The 15,621-nt window shown below is 52.0% G+C and overlaps 28 non-coding genes across 28 annotated transcripts; 9 read left to right on the top strand and 19 right to left on the bottom strand.

Moving 5' to 3' along the window:
• Nucleotides 1-656: 656 nt before the first annotated feature.
• Nucleotides 657-727, bottom strand: trnag-ccc (transfer RNA glycine (anticodon CCC)). The gene has a single exon. It is a non-coding gene; the product is annotated as a tRNA-Gly (tRNA).
• Nucleotides 728-1,074: 347 nt separating this feature from the next.
• trnak-uuu (transfer RNA lysine (anticodon UUU)) lies at nucleotides 1,075-1,147 on the bottom strand. The gene has a single exon. It is a non-coding gene; the product is annotated as a tRNA-Lys (tRNA).
• Nucleotides 1,148-1,354: 207 nt separating this feature from the next.
• Nucleotides 1,355-1,442, top strand: trnay-gua (transfer RNA tyrosine (anticodon GUA)). Its single transcript is given in 2 exon segments — nucleotides 1,355-1,391; nucleotides 1,407-1,442. It is a non-coding gene; the product is annotated as a tRNA-Tyr (tRNA).
• A 498-nt stretch (nucleotides 1,443-1,940) lies between these two features.
• trnag-ccc (transfer RNA glycine (anticodon CCC)) lies at nucleotides 1,941-2,011 on the bottom strand. The gene has a single exon. It is a non-coding gene; the product is annotated as a tRNA-Gly (tRNA).
• Nucleotides 2,012-2,359: 348 nt separating this feature from the next.
• Nucleotides 2,360-2,432, bottom strand: trnak-uuu (transfer RNA lysine (anticodon UUU)). Its single transcript has one exon. It is a non-coding gene; the product is annotated as a tRNA-Lys (tRNA).
• Nucleotides 2,433-2,639: 207 nt separating this feature from the next.
• Nucleotides 2,640-2,727, top strand: trnay-gua (transfer RNA tyrosine (anticodon GUA)). Its single transcript is given in 2 exon segments — nucleotides 2,640-2,676; nucleotides 2,692-2,727. It is a non-coding gene; the product is annotated as a tRNA-Tyr (tRNA).
• A 916-nt stretch (nucleotides 2,728-3,643) lies between these two features.
• On the bottom strand, nucleotides 3,644-3,716 carry trnak-uuu (transfer RNA lysine (anticodon UUU)). The gene has a single exon. It is a non-coding gene; the product is annotated as a tRNA-Lys (tRNA).
• Nucleotides 3,717-3,923: 207 nt separating this feature from the next.
• On the top strand, nucleotides 3,924-4,011 carry trnay-gua (transfer RNA tyrosine (anticodon GUA)). The gene is given in 2 exon segments: nucleotides 3,924-3,960; nucleotides 3,976-4,011. It is a non-coding gene; the product is annotated as a tRNA-Tyr (tRNA).
• A 916-nt stretch (nucleotides 4,012-4,927) lies between these two features.
• On the bottom strand, nucleotides 4,928-5,000 carry trnak-uuu (transfer RNA lysine (anticodon UUU)). Its single transcript has one exon. It is a non-coding gene; the product is annotated as a tRNA-Lys (tRNA).
• A 207-nt stretch (nucleotides 5,001-5,207) lies between these two features.
• On the top strand, nucleotides 5,208-5,295 carry trnay-gua (transfer RNA tyrosine (anticodon GUA)). The gene is given in 2 exon segments: nucleotides 5,208-5,244; nucleotides 5,260-5,295. It is a non-coding gene; the product is annotated as a tRNA-Tyr (tRNA).
• A 1,196-nt stretch (nucleotides 5,296-6,491) lies between these two features.
• On the top strand, nucleotides 6,492-6,579 carry trnay-gua (transfer RNA tyrosine (anticodon GUA)). The gene is given in 2 exon segments: nucleotides 6,492-6,528; nucleotides 6,544-6,579. It is a non-coding gene; the product is annotated as a tRNA-Tyr (tRNA).
• A 498-nt stretch (nucleotides 6,580-7,077) lies between these two features.
• Nucleotides 7,078-7,148, bottom strand: trnag-ccc (transfer RNA glycine (anticodon CCC)). The gene has a single exon. It is a non-coding gene; the product is annotated as a tRNA-Gly (tRNA).
• Nucleotides 7,149-7,775: 627 nt separating this feature from the next.
• Nucleotides 7,776-7,863, top strand: trnay-gua (transfer RNA tyrosine (anticodon GUA)). The gene is given in 2 exon segments: nucleotides 7,776-7,812; nucleotides 7,828-7,863. It is a non-coding gene; the product is annotated as a tRNA-Tyr (tRNA).
• A 498-nt stretch (nucleotides 7,864-8,361) lies between these two features.
• Nucleotides 8,362-8,432, bottom strand: trnag-ccc (transfer RNA glycine (anticodon CCC)). The gene has a single exon. It is a non-coding gene; the product is annotated as a tRNA-Gly (tRNA).
• Nucleotides 8,433-8,779: 347 nt separating this feature from the next.
• On the bottom strand, nucleotides 8,780-8,852 carry trnak-uuu (transfer RNA lysine (anticodon UUU)). The gene has a single exon. It is a non-coding gene; the product is annotated as a tRNA-Lys (tRNA).
• A 207-nt stretch (nucleotides 8,853-9,059) lies between these two features.
• Nucleotides 9,060-9,147, top strand: trnay-gua (transfer RNA tyrosine (anticodon GUA)). Its single transcript is given in 2 exon segments — nucleotides 9,060-9,096; nucleotides 9,112-9,147. It is a non-coding gene; the product is annotated as a tRNA-Tyr (tRNA).
• A 498-nt stretch (nucleotides 9,148-9,645) lies between these two features.
• trnag-ccc (transfer RNA glycine (anticodon CCC)) lies at nucleotides 9,646-9,716 on the bottom strand. Its single transcript has one exon. It is a non-coding gene; the product is annotated as a tRNA-Gly (tRNA).
• A 347-nt stretch (nucleotides 9,717-10,063) lies between these two features.
• Nucleotides 10,064-10,136, bottom strand: trnak-uuu (transfer RNA lysine (anticodon UUU)). The gene has a single exon. It is a non-coding gene; the product is annotated as a tRNA-Lys (tRNA).
• A 207-nt stretch (nucleotides 10,137-10,343) lies between these two features.
• Nucleotides 10,344-10,431, top strand: trnay-gua (transfer RNA tyrosine (anticodon GUA)). The gene is given in 2 exon segments: nucleotides 10,344-10,380; nucleotides 10,396-10,431. It is a non-coding gene; the product is annotated as a tRNA-Tyr (tRNA).
• Nucleotides 10,432-10,929: 498 nt separating this feature from the next.
• trnag-ccc (transfer RNA glycine (anticodon CCC)) lies at nucleotides 10,930-11,000 on the bottom strand. Its single transcript has one exon. It is a non-coding gene; the product is annotated as a tRNA-Gly (tRNA).
• A 347-nt stretch (nucleotides 11,001-11,347) lies between these two features.
• trnak-uuu (transfer RNA lysine (anticodon UUU)) lies at nucleotides 11,348-11,420 on the bottom strand. Its single transcript has one exon. It is a non-coding gene; the product is annotated as a tRNA-Lys (tRNA).
• A 785-nt stretch (nucleotides 11,421-12,205) lies between these two features.
• trnag-ccc (transfer RNA glycine (anticodon CCC)) lies at nucleotides 12,206-12,276 on the bottom strand. The gene has a single exon. It is a non-coding gene; the product is annotated as a tRNA-Gly (tRNA).
• A 347-nt stretch (nucleotides 12,277-12,623) lies between these two features.
• trnak-uuu (transfer RNA lysine (anticodon UUU)) lies at nucleotides 12,624-12,696 on the bottom strand. The gene has a single exon. It is a non-coding gene; the product is annotated as a tRNA-Lys (tRNA).
• Nucleotides 12,697-13,477: 781 nt separating this feature from the next.
• On the bottom strand, nucleotides 13,478-13,548 carry trnag-ccc (transfer RNA glycine (anticodon CCC)). Its single transcript has one exon. It is a non-coding gene; the product is annotated as a tRNA-Gly (tRNA).
• Nucleotides 13,549-13,895: 347 nt separating this feature from the next.
• On the bottom strand, nucleotides 13,896-13,968 carry trnak-uuu (transfer RNA lysine (anticodon UUU)). Its single transcript has one exon. It is a non-coding gene; the product is annotated as a tRNA-Lys (tRNA).
• Nucleotides 13,969-14,753: 785 nt separating this feature from the next.
• On the bottom strand, nucleotides 14,754-14,824 carry trnag-ccc (transfer RNA glycine (anticodon CCC)). The gene has a single exon. It is a non-coding gene; the product is annotated as a tRNA-Gly (tRNA).
• Nucleotides 14,825-15,171: 347 nt separating this feature from the next.
• Nucleotides 15,172-15,244, bottom strand: trnak-uuu (transfer RNA lysine (anticodon UUU)). The gene has a single exon. It is a non-coding gene; the product is annotated as a tRNA-Lys (tRNA).
• Nucleotides 15,245-15,451: 207 nt separating this feature from the next.
• Nucleotides 15,452-15,539, top strand: trnay-gua (transfer RNA tyrosine (anticodon GUA)). The gene is given in 2 exon segments: nucleotides 15,452-15,488; nucleotides 15,504-15,539. It is a non-coding gene; the product is annotated as a tRNA-Tyr (tRNA).
• The last annotated feature ends 82 nt before the right edge of the window (nucleotides 15,540-15,621 follow it).

Raw genomic sequence — 15,621 nt, forward strand, 5'->3', positions numbered from 1 at the left:
TGACACAGTGCTGTGCTTTCCAAAGAACAGGAACTCCACCCTGCCTCGGGCTGTGAACGGCAGAGAGAGGACCCACACAGCTCACTTGGTAGAGCGGAGGACTGTAGTGGAAAACGCCAAACATCCTTAGGTCGCTGGTTCGAATCCGGCTTGAGGGACGCTTCCGTTTTGGCCTTTGACAATCAAGAAACAAGAAGAAAACGAGCAAATCTGTCTCTCGCTTGGACCGTAAGCTGGTCAGACATTAGAGCGGGGTCGCCATCGTTAGAATTCTGCATTCTACTGCTCACGTCTGCTAAGCTTTCCTTTTGGAAAACACTGCGTCATTGCTGGTGCGTTCAAAACCTAGTCGCAAAGACAAGTGAGACTAAAGGAGGCGCTCGGTGGAGCCCATCGCCGGCACCCTTTCTGTAAGCTTCACCATTGCAGTAGACGTTTGAGTTCAAAGCTGTTAAAGAGGAGGCAAGGTATAGCCCCAGAAGGCAAGCAGCACCTTCTGTATTGATTGTCATTCATCCAGTAACCACTTCCTCCTACTCAATCCGTTGAGGCTTTGATATGCAAAGTTCTCCTCAGCAGGGGCCAGCAATCACCCAGAGTCACACCTCACCCATTAATCAGTGCTTGCTCCAACGCCCACAAGCTAGAGCCCAGGCTGCGCCAGCCGGGAATCGAACCCGGGTCGCAAGAATGGGAATCTTGCATGATACCACTACACCACTGGCGCCCACGGAAAGGGCTTGCTCACACCACAGTTTAAGCCTCTTATCCTCCCACAGGCAAAAGGGAGCAAAGGCCTTCTTTTTGCCCAGCCCACACACCCCACAATTACCTCTGCCCTGCCTAATTTGAAGCTTTGGGAATTTGCAACGACAAGAGCCGACGGAAGAGGAAAAAAATGCCAAAGACGTACCACCATTGTTTCACTGTCGTCTTCCAGGCCCCTTTGACTACGTCCAGGACAAACAGCACACAAGGACCTCTGCGTTGCTAATGTGGAATTCTGTGCCCTTACAATGAGGAGGGCCGCAAACAAAAGCCCAGTGGGTGGGGCTTAGACCAGAGTCACCATAACACCCGAACAGGGACTTGAACCCTGGACCCTCAGATTAAAAGTCTGATGCTCTACCGACTGAGCTACCCGGGCTCTACGGCAGAAGGAGGAGCAGCAGCAGGGACATACAGGATCCTCAAAGGCCACATATTTGGTCCACTGAAGAGAGCAAGCCGAGGAAACGACAAAGAGCCCAGGAATCTCTGTTAGATCCAACATGACACAGTGCTGTGCTTTCCAAAGAACAGGAACTCCACCCTGCCTCGGGCTGTGAACGGCAGAGAGAGGACACGCACCGCTCCCTCGATAGCTCAGTTGGTAGAGCGGAGGACTGTAGTGGAGAACGCCAGACATCCTTAGGTCGCTGGTTTGAATCCGGCTCGAGGGACGCTTCCGTTTTGGCCTTTGACAATCAAGAAACAAGGAGAAAATGAGCAAATCTGTCTCTCGCTTGGACCGTAAGCTGGTCAGACATTAGAGCGGGGTCGCCATCGTTAGAATTCTGCATTCTACTGCTCGCGTCTGCTAAGCTTTCCTTTTGCAAAACACTGCGTCATTGCTGGTGCGTTCAAAACCTAGTCGCAAAGACAAGTGAGACTAAAGGAGGCGCTCGGTGGAGCCCATCGCCGGCACCCTTTCTGTAAGCTTCACCATTGCAGTAGACGTTTGAGTACAAAGCTGTTAAAGAGGAGGCAAGGTATAGCCCCAGAAAGCAAGCAGCACCTTCTGTATTGATTGTCATTCATCCAGTAACCACTTCCTCCTACTCAATCTGTTGAGGCTTTGATATGCAAAGTTTTCCTCAGCAGGGGCCAGCAATCACCCAGAGTCACACCTCACCCATTAATCAGTGCTTGCTCCAACACCCACAAGCTAGAGCCCAGGCTGCACCAGCCAGGAATCGAACCCGGGTCGCAAGAATGGGAATCTTGCATGATACCACTACACCACTGGCGCCCACGGAAAGGGCTTGCTCACACCACAGTTTAAGCCTCTTATCCTCCCACAGGCAAAAGGGAGCAAAGGCCTTCTTTTTGCCCAGCCCACACACCCCACAATTACCTCTGCCCTGCCTAATTTGAAGCTTTGGGAATTTGCAACGACAAGAGCCGACGGAAGAGGAAAAAAAATGCCAAAGACGTACCACCATTGTTTCACTGTCGTCTTCCAGGCCCCTTTGACTACGTCCAGGACAAACAGCACACAAGGACCTCTGCGTTGCTAATGTGGAATTCTGTGCCCTTACAATGAGGAGGGCCGCAAACAAAAGCCCAGTGGGTGGGGCTTAGACCAGAGTCACCATAACACCCGAACAGGGACTTGAACCCTGGACCCTCAGATTAAAAGTCTGATGCTCTACCGACTGAGCTACCCGGGCTCTACGGCAGAAGGAGGAGCAGCAGCAGGGACATACAGGATCCTCAAAGGCCACATATTTGGTCCACTGAAGAGAGCAAGCCGAGGAAACGACAAAGAGCCCAGGAATCTCTGTTAGATCCAACATGACACAGTGCTGTGCTTTCCAAAGAACAGGAACTCCACCCTGCCTCGGGCTGTGAACGGCAGAGAGAGGACACGCACCGCTCCCTCGATAGCTCAGTTGGTAGAGCGGAGGACTGTAGTGGAGAACGCCAGACATCCTTAGGTCGCTGGTTCGAATCCGGCTCGAGGGACGCTTCCGTTTTGGCCTTTGACAATCAAGAAACAAGAAGAAAATGAGCAAATCTGTCTCTCGCTTGGACCGTAAGCTGGTCAGACATTAGAGCGGGGTCGCCATCGTTAGAATTCTGCATTCTACTGCTCGCGTCTGCTAAGCTTTCCTTTTGCAAAACACTGCGTCATTGCTGGTGCGTTCAAAACCTAGTCGCAAAGACAAGTGAGACTAAAGGAGGCGCTCGGTGGAGCCCATCGCCGGCACCCTTTCTGTAAGCTTCACCATTGCAGTAGACGTTTGAGTACAAAGCTGTTAAAGAGGAGGCAAGGTATAGCCCCAGAAAGCAAGCAGCACCTTCTGTATTGATTGTCATTCATCCAGTAACCACTTCCTCCGACTCAATCCATTGAGGCTTTGATATGCAAAGTTTTCCTCAGCAGGGGCCAGCAATCACCCAGAGTCACACCTCACCCATTAATCAGTGCTTGCTCCAACGCCCACAAGCTAGAGCCCAGGCTGCGCCAGCCGGGAACCGAACCTGGGTCGCAAGAATGGGAATCTTGCACGATACCACTACACCACTGGCGCCCACGGAAAGAGCTTGCTCACACCACAGTTTAAGCCTCTTATCCTCCCACAGGCAAAAGGGAGCAAAGGCCTTCTTTTTGCCCAGCCCACACACCCCACAATTACCTCTGCCCTGCCTAATTTGAAGCTTTGGGAATTTGCAACGACAAGAGCCGACGGAAGAGGAAAAAAATGCCAAAGACGTACCACCATTGTTTCACTGTCGTCTTCCAGGCCCCTTTGACTACGTCCAGGACAAACAGCACACAAGGACCTCTGCGTTGCTAATGTGGAATTCTGTGCCCTTACAATGAGGAGGGCCGCAAACAAAAGCCCAGTGGGTGGGGCTTAGACCAGAGTCACCATAACACCCGAACAGGGACTTGAACCCTGGACCCTCAGATTAAAAGTCTGATGCTCTACCGACTGAGCTACCCGGGCTCTACGGCAGAAGGAGGAGCAGCAGCAGGGACATACAGGATCCTCAAAGGCCACATATTTGGTCTGCTGAAGAGAGCAAGCCGAGGAAACGACAAAGAGCCCAGGAATCTCTGTTAGATCCAACATGACACAGTGCTGTGCTTTCCAAAGAACAGGAACTCCACCCTGCCTCGGGCTGTGAACGGCAGAGAGAGGACACGCACCGCTCCCTCGATAGCTCAGTTGGTAGAGCGGAGGACTGTAGTGGAGAACGCCAGACATCCTTAGGTCGCTGGTTCGAATCCGGCTCGAGGGACGCTTCCGTTTTGGCCTTTGACAATCAAGAAACAAGGAGAAAATGAGCAAATCTGTCTCTCGCTTGGACCGTAAGCTGGTCAGACATTAGAGCGGGGTCGCCATCGTTAGAATTCTGCATTCTACTGCTCGCGTCTGCTAAGCTTTCCTTTTGCAAAACACTGCGTCATTGCTGGTGCGTTCAAAACCTAGTCGCAAAGACAAGTGAGACTAAAGGAGGCGCTCGGTGGAGCCCATCGCCGGCACCCTTTCTGTAAGCTTCACCATTGCAGTAGACGTTTGAGTACAAAGCTGTTAAAGAGGAGGCAAGGTATAGCCCCAGAAAGCAAGCAGCACCTTCTGTATTGATTGTCATTCATCCAGTAACCACTTCCTCCGACTCAATCCATTGAGGCTTTGATATGCAAAGTTTTCCTCAGCAGGGGCCAGCAATCACCCAGAGTCACACCTCACCCATTAATCAGTGCTTGCTCCAACGCCCACAAGCTAGAGCCCAGGCTGCGCCAGCCGGGAACCGAACCTGGGTCGCAAGAATGGGAATCTTGCATGATACCACTACACCACTGGCGCCCACGGAAAGGGCTTGCTCACACCACAGTTTAAGCCTCTTATCCTCCCACAGGCAAAAGGGAGCAAAGGCCTTCTTTTTGCCCAGCCCACACACCCCACAATTACCTCTGCCCTGCCTAATTTGAAGCTTTGGGAATTTGCAACGACAAGAGCCGACGGAAGAGGAAAAAAATGCCAAAGACGTACCACCATTGTTTCACTGTCGTCTTCCAGGCCCCTTTGACTACGTCCAGGACAAACAGCACACAAGGACCTCTGCGTTGCTAATGTGGAATTCTGTGCCCTTACAATGAGGAGGGCCGCAAACAAAAGCCCAGTGGGTGGGGCTTAGACCAGAGTCACCATAACACCCGAACAGGGACTTGAACCCTGGACCCTCAGATTAAAAGTCTGATGCTCTACCGACTGAGCTACCCGGGCTCTACGGCAGAAGGAGGAGCAGCAGCAGGGACATACAGGATCCTCAAAGGCCACATATTTGGTCCACTGAAGAGAGCAAGCCGAGGAAACGACAAAGAGCCCAGGAATCTCTGTTAGATCCAACATGACACAGTGCTGTGCTTTCCAAAGAACAGGAACTCCACCCTGCCTCGGGCTGTGAACGGCAGAGAGAGGACACACACCGCTCCCTCGATAGCTCAGTTGGTAGAGCGGAGGACTGTAGTGGAGAATGCCAGACATCCTTAGGTCGCTGGTTCGAATCCGGCTCGAGGGACGCTTCCGTTTTGGCCTTTGACAATCAAGAAACAAGGAGAAAATGAGCAAATCTGTCTCTCGCTTGGACCGTAAGCTGGTCAGACATTAGAGCGGGGTCGCCATCGTTAGAATTCTGCATTCTACTGCTCGCGTCTGCTAAGCTTTCCTTTTGCAAAACACTGCGTCATTGCTGGTGCGTTCAAAACCTAGTCGCAAAGACAAGTGAGACTAAAGGAGGCGCTCGGTGGAGCCCATCGCCGGCACCCTTTCTGTAAGCTTCACCATTGCAGTAGACGTTTGAGTTCAAAGCTGTTAAAGAGGAGGCAAGGTACAGCCCCAGAAGGCAAGCAGCACCTTCTGTATTGATTGTCATTCATCCAGTAACCACTTCCTCCTACTCAATCCGTTGAGGCTTTGATATGCAAAGTTTTCCTCAGCAGGGGCCAGCAATCACCCAGAGTCACACCTCACCCATTAATCAGTGCTTGCTCCAACGCCCACAAGCTAGAGCCCAGGCTGCGCCAGCCGGGAACCGAACCTGGGTCGCAAGAATGGGAATCTTGCATGATACCACTACACCACTGGCGCCCACGGAAAGAGCTTGCTCACACCACAGTTTAAGCCTCTTATCCTCCCACAGGCAAAAGGGAGCAAAGGCCTTCTTTTTGCCCAGCCCACACACCCCACAATTACCTCTGCCCTGCCTAATTTGAAGCTTTGGGAATTTGCAACGACAAGAGCCGACGGAAGAGGAAAAAAATGCCAAAGACGTACCACCATTGTTTCACTGTCGTCTTCCAGGCCCCTTTGACTACGTCCAGGACAAACAGCACACAAGGACCTCTGCGTTGCTAATGTGGAATTCTGTGCCCTTACAATGAGGAGGGCCGCAAACAAAAGCCCAGTGGGTGGGGCTTAGACCTGAGTCACCATAACACCCGAAGAGGGACTTGAACCCTGGACCCTCAGATTAAAAGTCTGATGCTCTACCGACTGAGCTACCCGGGCTCTACGGCAGAAGGAGGAGCAGCAGCAGGGACATACAGGATCCTCAAAGGCCACATATTTGGTCTGCTGAAGAGAGCAAGCCGAGGAAACGACAAAGAGCCCAGGAATCTCTGTTAGATCCAACATGACACAGTGCTGTGCTTTCCAAAGAACAGGAACTCCACCCTGCCTCGGGCTGTGAACGGCAGAGAGAGGACACGCATCGCTCCCTCGATAGCTCAGTTGGTAGAGCGGAGGACTGTAGTGGAGAACGCCAGACATCCTTAGGTCGCTGGTTCGAATCCGGCTCGAGGGACGCTTCCGTTTTGGCCTTTGACAATCAAGAAACAAGGAGAAAATGAGCAAATCTGTCTCTCGCTTGGACCGTAAGCTGGTCAGACATTAGAGCGGGGTCGCCATCGTTAGAATTCTGCATTCTACTGCTCGCGTCTGCTAAGCTTTCCTTTTGCAAAACACTGCGTCATTGCTGGTGCGTTCAAAACCTAGTCGCAAAGACAAGTGAGACTAAAGGAGGCGCTCGGTGGAGCCCATCGCCGGCACCCTTTCTGTAAGCTTCACCATTGCAGTAGACGTTTGAGTACAAAGCTGTTAAAGAGGAGGCAAGGTATAGCCCCAGAAAGCAAGCAGCACCTTCTGTATTGATTGTCATTCATCCAGTAACCACTTCCTCCTACTCAATCCGTTGAGGCTTTGATACGCAAAGTTTTCCTCAGCAGGGGCCAGCAATCACCCAGAGTCACACCTCACCCATTAATCAGTGCTTGCTCCAACGCCCACAAGCTAGAGCCCAGGCTGTGCCAGCCGGGAGTCGAACCCGGGTCGCAAGAATGGGAATCTTGCATGATACCACTACACCACTGGCGCCCACGGAAAGAGCTTGCTCACACCACAGTTTAAGCCTCTTATCCTCCCACAGGCAAAAGGGAGCAAAGGCCTTCTTTTTGCCCAGCCCACACACCCCACAATTACCTCTGCCCTGCCTAATTTGAAGCTTTGGGAATTTGCAACGACAAGAGCCGACGGAAGAGGAAAAAAATGCCAAAGACGTACCACCATTGTTTCACTGTCGTCTTCCAGGCCCCTTTGACTACGTCCAGGACAAACAGCACACAAGGACCTCTGCGTTGCTAATGTGGAATTCTGTGCCCTTACAATGAGGAGGGCCACAAACAAAAGCCCAGTGGGTGGGGCTTAGACCTGAGTCACCATAACACACGAACAGGGATTTGAACCCTGGACCCTCAGATTAAAAGTCTGATGCTCTACCGACTGAGCTACCCGGGCTCTACGGCAGAAGGAGGAGCAGCAGCAGGGACATACAGGATCCTCAAAGGCCACATATTTGGTCCACTGAAGAGAGCAAGCCGAGGAAACGACAAAGAGCCCAGGAATCTCTGTTAGATCCAACATGACACAGTGCTGTGCTTTCCAAAGAACAGGAACTCCACCCTGCCTCGGGCTGTGAACGGCAGGGAGAGGACACGCACCGCTCCCTCGATAGCTCAGTTGGTAGAGCGGAGGACTGTAGTGGAGAACGCCAGACATCCTTAGGTCGCTGGTTCGAATCCGGCTCGAGGGACGCTTCCGTTTTGGCCTTTGACAATCAAGAAACAAGGAGAAAATGAGCAAATCTGTCTCTCGCTTGGACCGTAAGCTGGTCAGACATTAGAGCGGGGTCGCCATCGTTAGAATTCTGCATTCTACTGCTCGCGTCTGCTAAGCTTTCTTTTTGCAAAACACTGCGTCATTGCTGGTGCGTTCAAAACCTAGTCGCAAAGACAAGTGAGACTAAAGGAGGCGCTCGGTGGAGCCCATCGCCGGCACCCTTTCTGTAAGCTTCACCATTGCAGTAGACGTTTGAGTACAAAGCTGTTAAAGAGGAGGCAAGGTATAGCCCCAGAAAGCAAGCAGCACCTTCTGTATTGATTGTCATTCATCCAGTAACCACTTCCTCCTACTCAATCCATTGAGGCTTTGATATGCAAAGTTTTCCTCAGCAGGGGCCAGCAATCACCCAGAGTCACACCTCACCCATTAATCAGTGCTTGCTCCAACGCCCACAAGCTAGAGCCCAGGCTGCGCCAGCCGGGAATCGAACCCAGGTCGCAAGAATGGGAATCTTGCATGATACCACTACACCACTGGCGCCCACGGAAAGGGCTTGCTCACACCACAGTTTAAGCCTCTTATCCTCCCACAGGCAAAAGGGAGCAAAGGCCTTCTTTTTGCCCAGCCCACACACCCCACAATTACCTCTGCCCTGCCTAATTTGAAGCTTTGGGAATTTGCAACGACAAGAGCCGACGGAAGAGGAAAAAAATGCCAAAGACGTACCACCATTGTTTCACTGTCGTCTTCCAGGCCCCTTTGACTACGTCCAGGACAAACAGCACACAAGGACCTCTGCGTTGCTAATGTGGAATTCTGTGCCCTTACAATGAGGAGGGCCGCAAACAAAAGCCCAGTGGGTGGGGCTTAGACCAGAGTCACCATAACACCCGAACAGGGACTTGAACCCTGGACCCTCAGATTAAAAGTCTGATGCTCTACCGACTGAGCTACCCGGGCTCTATGGCAGAAGGAGGAGCAGCAGCAGGGACATACAGGATCCTCAAAGGCCACATATTTGGTCCACTGAAGAGAGCAAGCCGAGGAAACGACAAAGAGCCCAGGAATCTCTGTTAGATCCAACATGACACAGTGCTGTGCTTTCCAAAGAACAGGAACTCCACCCTGCCTCGGGCTGTGAACGGCAGAGAGAGGACACGCACCGCTCCCTCGATAGCTCAGTTGGTAGAGCGGAGGACTGTAGTGGAGAACGCCAGACATCCTTAGGTCGCTGGCTCGAATCCGGCTCGAGGGATGCTTCCATTTTGGCCTTTGACAATCAAGAAACAAGGAGAAAATGAGCAAATCTGTCTCTCGCTTGGACCGTAAGCTGGTCAGACATTAGAGCGGGGTCGCCATCGTTAGAATTCTGCATTCTACTGCTCGCGTCTGCTAAGCTTTCCTTTTGCAAAACACTGCGTCATTGCTGGTGCGTTCAAAACCTAGTCGCAAAGACAAGTGAGACTAAAGGAGGCGCTCGGTGGAGCCCATCGCCGGCACCCTTTCTGTAAGCTTCACCATTGCAGTAGACGTTTGAGTACAAAGCTGTTAAAGAGGAGGCAAGGTATAGCCCCAGAAAGCAAGCAGCACCTTCTGTATTGATTGTCATTCATCCAGTAACCACTTCCTCCTACTCAATCCGTTGAGGCTTTGATATGCAAAGTTTTCCTCAGCAGGGGCCAGCAATCACCCAGAGTCACACCTCACCCATTAATCAGTGCTTGCTCCAACGCCCACAACCTAGAGTCCAGGCTGCGCCAGCCGGGAATCGAACCCGGGTCGCAAGAATGGGAATCTTGCATGATACCACTACACCACTGGCGCCCACGGAAAGAGCTTGCTCACACCACAGTTTAAGCCTCTTATCCTCCCACAGGCAAAAGGGAGCAAAGGCCTTCTTTTTGCCCAGCCCACACACCCCACAATTACCTCTGCCCTGCCTAATTTGAAGCTTTGGGAATTTGCAACGACAAGAGCCGACGGAAGAGGAAAAAAATGCCAAAGACGTACCACCATTGTTTCACTGTCGTCTTCCAGGCCCCTTTGACTACGTCCAGGACAAACAGCACACAAGGACCTCTGCGTTGCTAATGTGGAATTCTGTGCCCTTACAATGAGGAGGGCCGCAAACAAAAGCCCAGTGGGTGGGGCTTAGACCAGAGTCACCATAACACCCGAACAGGGACTTGAACCCTGGACCCTCAGATTAAAAGTCTGATGCTCTACCGACTGAGCTACCCGGGCTCTACGGCAGAAGGAGGAGCAGCAGCAGGGACATACAGGATCCTCAAAGGCCACATATTTGGTCCACTGAAGAGAGCAAGCCGAGGAAACGACAAAGAGCCCAGGAATCTCTGTTAGATCCAACATGACACAGTGCTGTGCTTTCCAAAGAACAGGAACTCCACCCTGCCTCGGGCTGTGAACGGCAGAGAGAGGACACGCACCGCTCCCTCGATAGCTCAGTTGGTAGAGCGGAGGACTGTAGTGGAGAACGCCAGACATCCTTAGGTCGCTGGCTCGAATCCAGCTCGAGGGATGCTTCCATTTTGGCCTTTGACAATCAAGAAACAAGGAGAAAATGAGCAAATCTGTCTCTCGCTTGGACCGTAAGCTGGTCAGACATTAGAGCGGGGTCGCCATCGTTAGAATTCTGCATTCTACTGCTCGCGTCTGCTAAGCTTTCCTTTTGCAAAACACTGCGTCATTGCTGGTGCGTTCAAAACCTAGTCGCAAAGACAAGTGAGACTAAAGGAGGCGCTCGGTGGAGCCCATCGCCGGCACCCTTTCTGTAAGCTTCACCATTGCAGTAGACGTTTGAGTACAAAGCTGTTAAAGAGGAGGCAAGGTATAGCCCCAGGAAGCAAGCAGCACCTTCTGTATTGATTGTCATTCATCCAGTAACCACTTCCTCCTACTCAATCCGTTGAGGCTTTGATATGCAAAGTTTTCCTCAGCAGGGGCCAGCAATCACCCAGAGTCACACCTCACCCATTAATCAGTGCTTGCTCCAACGCCCACAACCTAGAGCCCAGGCTGCGCCAGCCGGGAATCGAACCCGGGTCGCAAGAATGGGAATCTTGCATGATACCACTACACCACTGGCGCCCACGGAAAGAGCTTGCTCACACCACAGTTTAAGCCTCTTATCCTCCCACAGGCAAAAGGGAGCAAAGGCCTTCTTTTTGCCCAGCCCACACACCCCACAATTACCTCTGCCCTGCCTAATTTGAAGCTTTGGGAATTTGCAACGACAAGAGCCGACGGAAGAGGAAAAAAATGCCAAAGACGTACCACCATTGTTTCACTGTCGTCTTCCAGGCCCCTTTGACTACGTCCAGGACAAACAGCACACAAGGACCTCTGCGTTGCTAATGTGGAATTCTGTGCCTTTACAATGAGGAGGGCCGCAAACAAAAGCCCAGTGGGTGGGGCTTAGACCAGAGTCACCATAACACCCGAACAGGGACTTGAACCCTGGACCCTCAGATTAAAAGTCTGATGCTCTACCGACTGAGCTACCCGGGCTCTACGGCAGAAGGAGGAGCAGCAGCAGGGACATACAGGATCCTCAAAGGCCACATATTTGGTCCACTGAAGAGAGCAAGCCGAGGAAACGACAAAGAGCCCAGGAATCTCTGTTAGATCCAACATGACACAGTGCTGTGCTTTCCAAAGAACAGGAACTCCACCCTGCCTCGGGCTGTGAACGGCAGAGAGAGGACACGCACTGATAGCTCAGTTGGTAGAGCGGAGGACTGTAGTGGAGAACGCCAGACATCCTTAGGTCGCTGGTTTGAATCCGGCTCGAGGGACGCTTCCGTTTTGGCCTTTGACAATCAAGAAACAAGAAGAAAATGAGCAAATCTGTCTCTCGCTTGGACCGTAAGCTGGTCAGACATTAGAGCGGGGTCGCCATCGTTAGAATTCTGCATTCTACTGCTCGCGTCTGCTAAGCTTTCCTTTTGCAAAACACTGCGTCATTGCTGGTGCGTTCAAAACCTAGTCGCAAAGACAAGTGAGACTAAAGGAGGCGCTCGGTGGAGCCCATCGCCGGCACCCTTTCTGTAAGCTTCACCATTGCAGTAGACGTTTGAGTACAAAGCTGTTAAAGAGGAGGCAAGGTATAGCCCCAGAAGGCAAGCAGCACCTTCTGTATTGATTGTCATTCATCCAGTAACCACTTCCTCCTACTCAATCCGTTGAGGCTTTGATACGCAAAGTTTTCCTCAGCAGGGGCCAGCAATCACCCAGAGTCACACCTCACCCATTAATCAGTGCTTGCTCCAACGCCCACAAGCTAGAGCCCAGGCTGCGCCAGCCGGGAATCGAACCCGGGTCGCAAGAATGGGAATCTTGCATGATACCACTACACCACTGGCGCCCACGGAAAGAGCTTGCTCACACCACAGTTTAAGCCTCTTATCCTCCCACAGGCAAAAGGGAGCAAAGGCCTTCTTTTTGCCCAGCCCACACACCCCACAATTACCTCTGCCCTGCCTAATTTGAAGCTTTGGGAATTTGCAACGACAAGAGCCGACGGAAGAGGAAAAAAATGCCAAAGACGTACCACCATTGTTTCACTGTCGTCTTCCAGGCCCCTTTGACTACGTCCAGGACAAACAGCACACAAGGACCTCTGCGTTGCTAATGTGGAATTCTGTGCCCTTACAATGAGGAGGGCCGCAAACAAAAGCCCAGTGGGTGGGGCTTAGACCAGAGTCACCATAACACCCGAACAGGGACTTGAACCCTGGCCCCTCAGATTAAAAGTCTGATGCTCTACCGACTGAGCTACCCGGGCTCTACGGCAGAAGGAGGAGCAGCAGCAGGGACATACAGGATCCTCAAAGGCCACATATTTGGTCCACTGAAGAGAGCAAGCCGAGGAAACGACAAAGAGCCCAGGAATCTCTGTTAGATCCAACATGACACAGTGCTGTGCTTTCCAAAGAACAGGAACTCCACCCTGCCTCGGGCTGTGAACGGCAGAGAGAGGACCCACACAGCTCACTTGGTAGAGCGGAGGACTGTAGTGGAAAACGCCAAACATCTTTAGGTCGCTGGTTCGAATCCGGCTCGAGGGACGCTTCCGTTTTGGCCTTTGACAATCAAGAAACAAGAAGAAAATGAGCAAATCTGTCTCTCGCTTGGACCGTAAGCTGGTCAGACATTAGAGCGGGGTCGCCATCGTTAGAATTCTGCATTCTACTGCTCACGTCTGCTAAGCTTTCCTTTTGGAAAACACTGCGTCATTGCTGGTGCGTTCAAAACCTAGTCGCAAAGACAAGTGAGACTAAAGGAGGCGCTCGGTGGAGCCCATCGCCGGCACCCTTTCTGTAAGCTTCACCATTGCAGTAGACGTTTGAGTACAAAGCTGTTAAAGAGGAGGCAAGGTAAAGCCCCAGAAAGCAAGCAGCACCTTCTGTATTGATTGTCATTCATCCAGTAACCACTTCCTCCTACTCAATCCGTTGAGGCTTTGATATGCAAAGTTTTCCTCAGCAGGGGCCAGCAATCACCCAGAGTCACACCTCACCCATTAATCAGTGCTTGCTCCAACGCCCACAAGATAGAGCCCACGCTGCACCAGCCGGGAATCGAACCCGGGTCGCAAGAATGGGAATCTTGCATGATACCACTACACCACTGGCGCCCACGGAAAGGGCTTGCTCACACCACAGTTTAAGCCTCTTATCCTCCCACAGGCAAAAGGGAGCAAAGGCCTTCTTTTTGCCCAGCCCACACACCCCACAATTACCTCTGCCCTGCCTAATTTGAAGCTTTGGGAATTTGCAACGACAAGAGCCGACGGAAGAGGAAAAAAATGCCAAAGACGTACCACCATTGTTTCACTGTCGTCTTCCAGGCCCCTTTGACTACGTCCAGGACAAACAGCACACAAGGACCTCTGCGTTGCTAATGTGGAATTCTGTGCCCTTACAATGAGGAGGGCCGCAAACAAAAGCCCAGTGGGTGGGGCTTAGACCAGAGTCACCATAACACCCGAACAGGGACTTGAACCCTGGACCCTCAGATTAAAAGTCTGATGCTCTACCGACTGAGCTACCCGGGCTCTACGGCAGAAGGAGGAGCAGCAGCAGGGACATACAGGATCCTCAAAGGCCACATATTTGGTCCACTGAAGAGAGCAAGCCGAGGAAACGACAAAGAGCCCAGGAATCTCTGTTAGATCCAACATGACACAGTGCTGTGCTTTCCAAAGAACAGGAACTCCACCCTGCCTCGGGCTGTGAACGGCAGAGAGAGGACACGCACTGATAGCTCAGTTGGTAGAGCGGAGGACTGTAGTGGAGAACGCCAGACATCCTTAGGTCGCTGGTTTGAATCCGGCTCGAGGGACGCTTCCGTTTTGGCCTTTGACAATCAAGAAACAAGAAGAAAATGAGCAAATCTGTCTCTCGCTTGGACCGTAAGCTGGTCAGACATTAGAGCGGGGTCGCCATCGTTAGAATTCTGCATTCTACTGCTCGCGTCTGCTAAGCTTTCCTTTTGCAAAACACTGCGTCATTGCTGGTGCGTTCAAAACCTAGTCGCAAAGACAAGTGAGACTAAAGGAGGCGCTCGGTGGAGCCCATCGCCGGCACCCTTTCTGTAAGCTTCACCATTGCAGTAGACGTTTGAGTACAAAGCTGTTAAAGAGGAGGCAAGGTATAGCCCCAGAAAGCAAGCAGCACCTTCTGTATTGATTGTCATTCATCCAGTAACCACTTCCTCCTACTCAATCCGTTGAGGCTTTGATATGCAAAGTTTTCCTCAGCAGGGGCCAGCAATCACCCAAAGTCACACCTCACCCATTAATCAGTGCTTGCTCCAACGCCCACAAGCTAGAGCCCACGCTGCACCAGCCGGGAATCGAACCCGGGTCGCAAGAATGGGAATCTTGCATGATACCACTACACCACTGGCGCCCACGGAAAGGGCTTGCTCACACCACAGTTTAAGCCTCTTATCCTCCCACAGGCAAAAGGGAGCAAAGGCCTTCTTTTTGCCCAGCCCACACACCCCACAATTACCTCTGCCCTGCCTAATTTGAAGCTTTGGGAATTTGCAACGACAAGAGCCGACGGAAGAGGAAAAAAATGCCAAAGACGTACCACCATTGTTTCACTGTCGTCTTCCAGGCCCCTTTGACTACGTCCAGGACAAACAGCACACAAGGACCTCTGCGTTGCTAATGTGGAATTCTGTGCCCTTACAATGAGGAGGGCCGCAAACAAAAGCCCAGTGGGTGGGGCTTAGACCTGAGTCACCATAACACCCGAACAGGGACTTGAACCCTGGACCCTCAGATTAAAAGTCTGATGCTCTACCGACTGAGCTACCCGGGCTCTACGGCAGAAGGAGGAGCAGCAGCAGGGACATACAGGATCCTCAAAGGCCACATATTTGGTCCGCTGAAGAGACCAAGCCGAGGAAACGACAAAGAGCCCAGGAATCTCTGTTAGATCCAACATGACACAGTGCTGTGCTTTCCAAAGAACAGGAACTCCACCCTGCCTCGGGCTGTGAACGGCAGAGAGAGGACACGCACCGCTCCCTCGATAGCTCAGTTGGTAGAGCGGAGGACTGTAGTGGAGAACGCCAGACATCCTTAGGTCGCTGGTTCGAATCCGGCTCGAGGGACGCTTCCGTTTTGGCCTTTGACAATCAAGAAACAAGGAGAAAATGAGCAAATCTGTCTCTCGCTTGGACCGTAAGCTGGTCA

The sequence above is a fragment of the Atractosteus spatula genome, chromosome 6, assembly GCF_055471065.1.
Source record: "Atractosteus spatula isolate fAtrSpa1 chromosome 6, fAtrSpa1.hap1, whole genome shotgun sequence".
In the NCBI taxonomy this organism is placed as follows: domain Eukaryota; kingdom Metazoa; phylum Chordata; class Actinopteri; order Semionotiformes; family Lepisosteidae; genus Atractosteus; species Atractosteus spatula.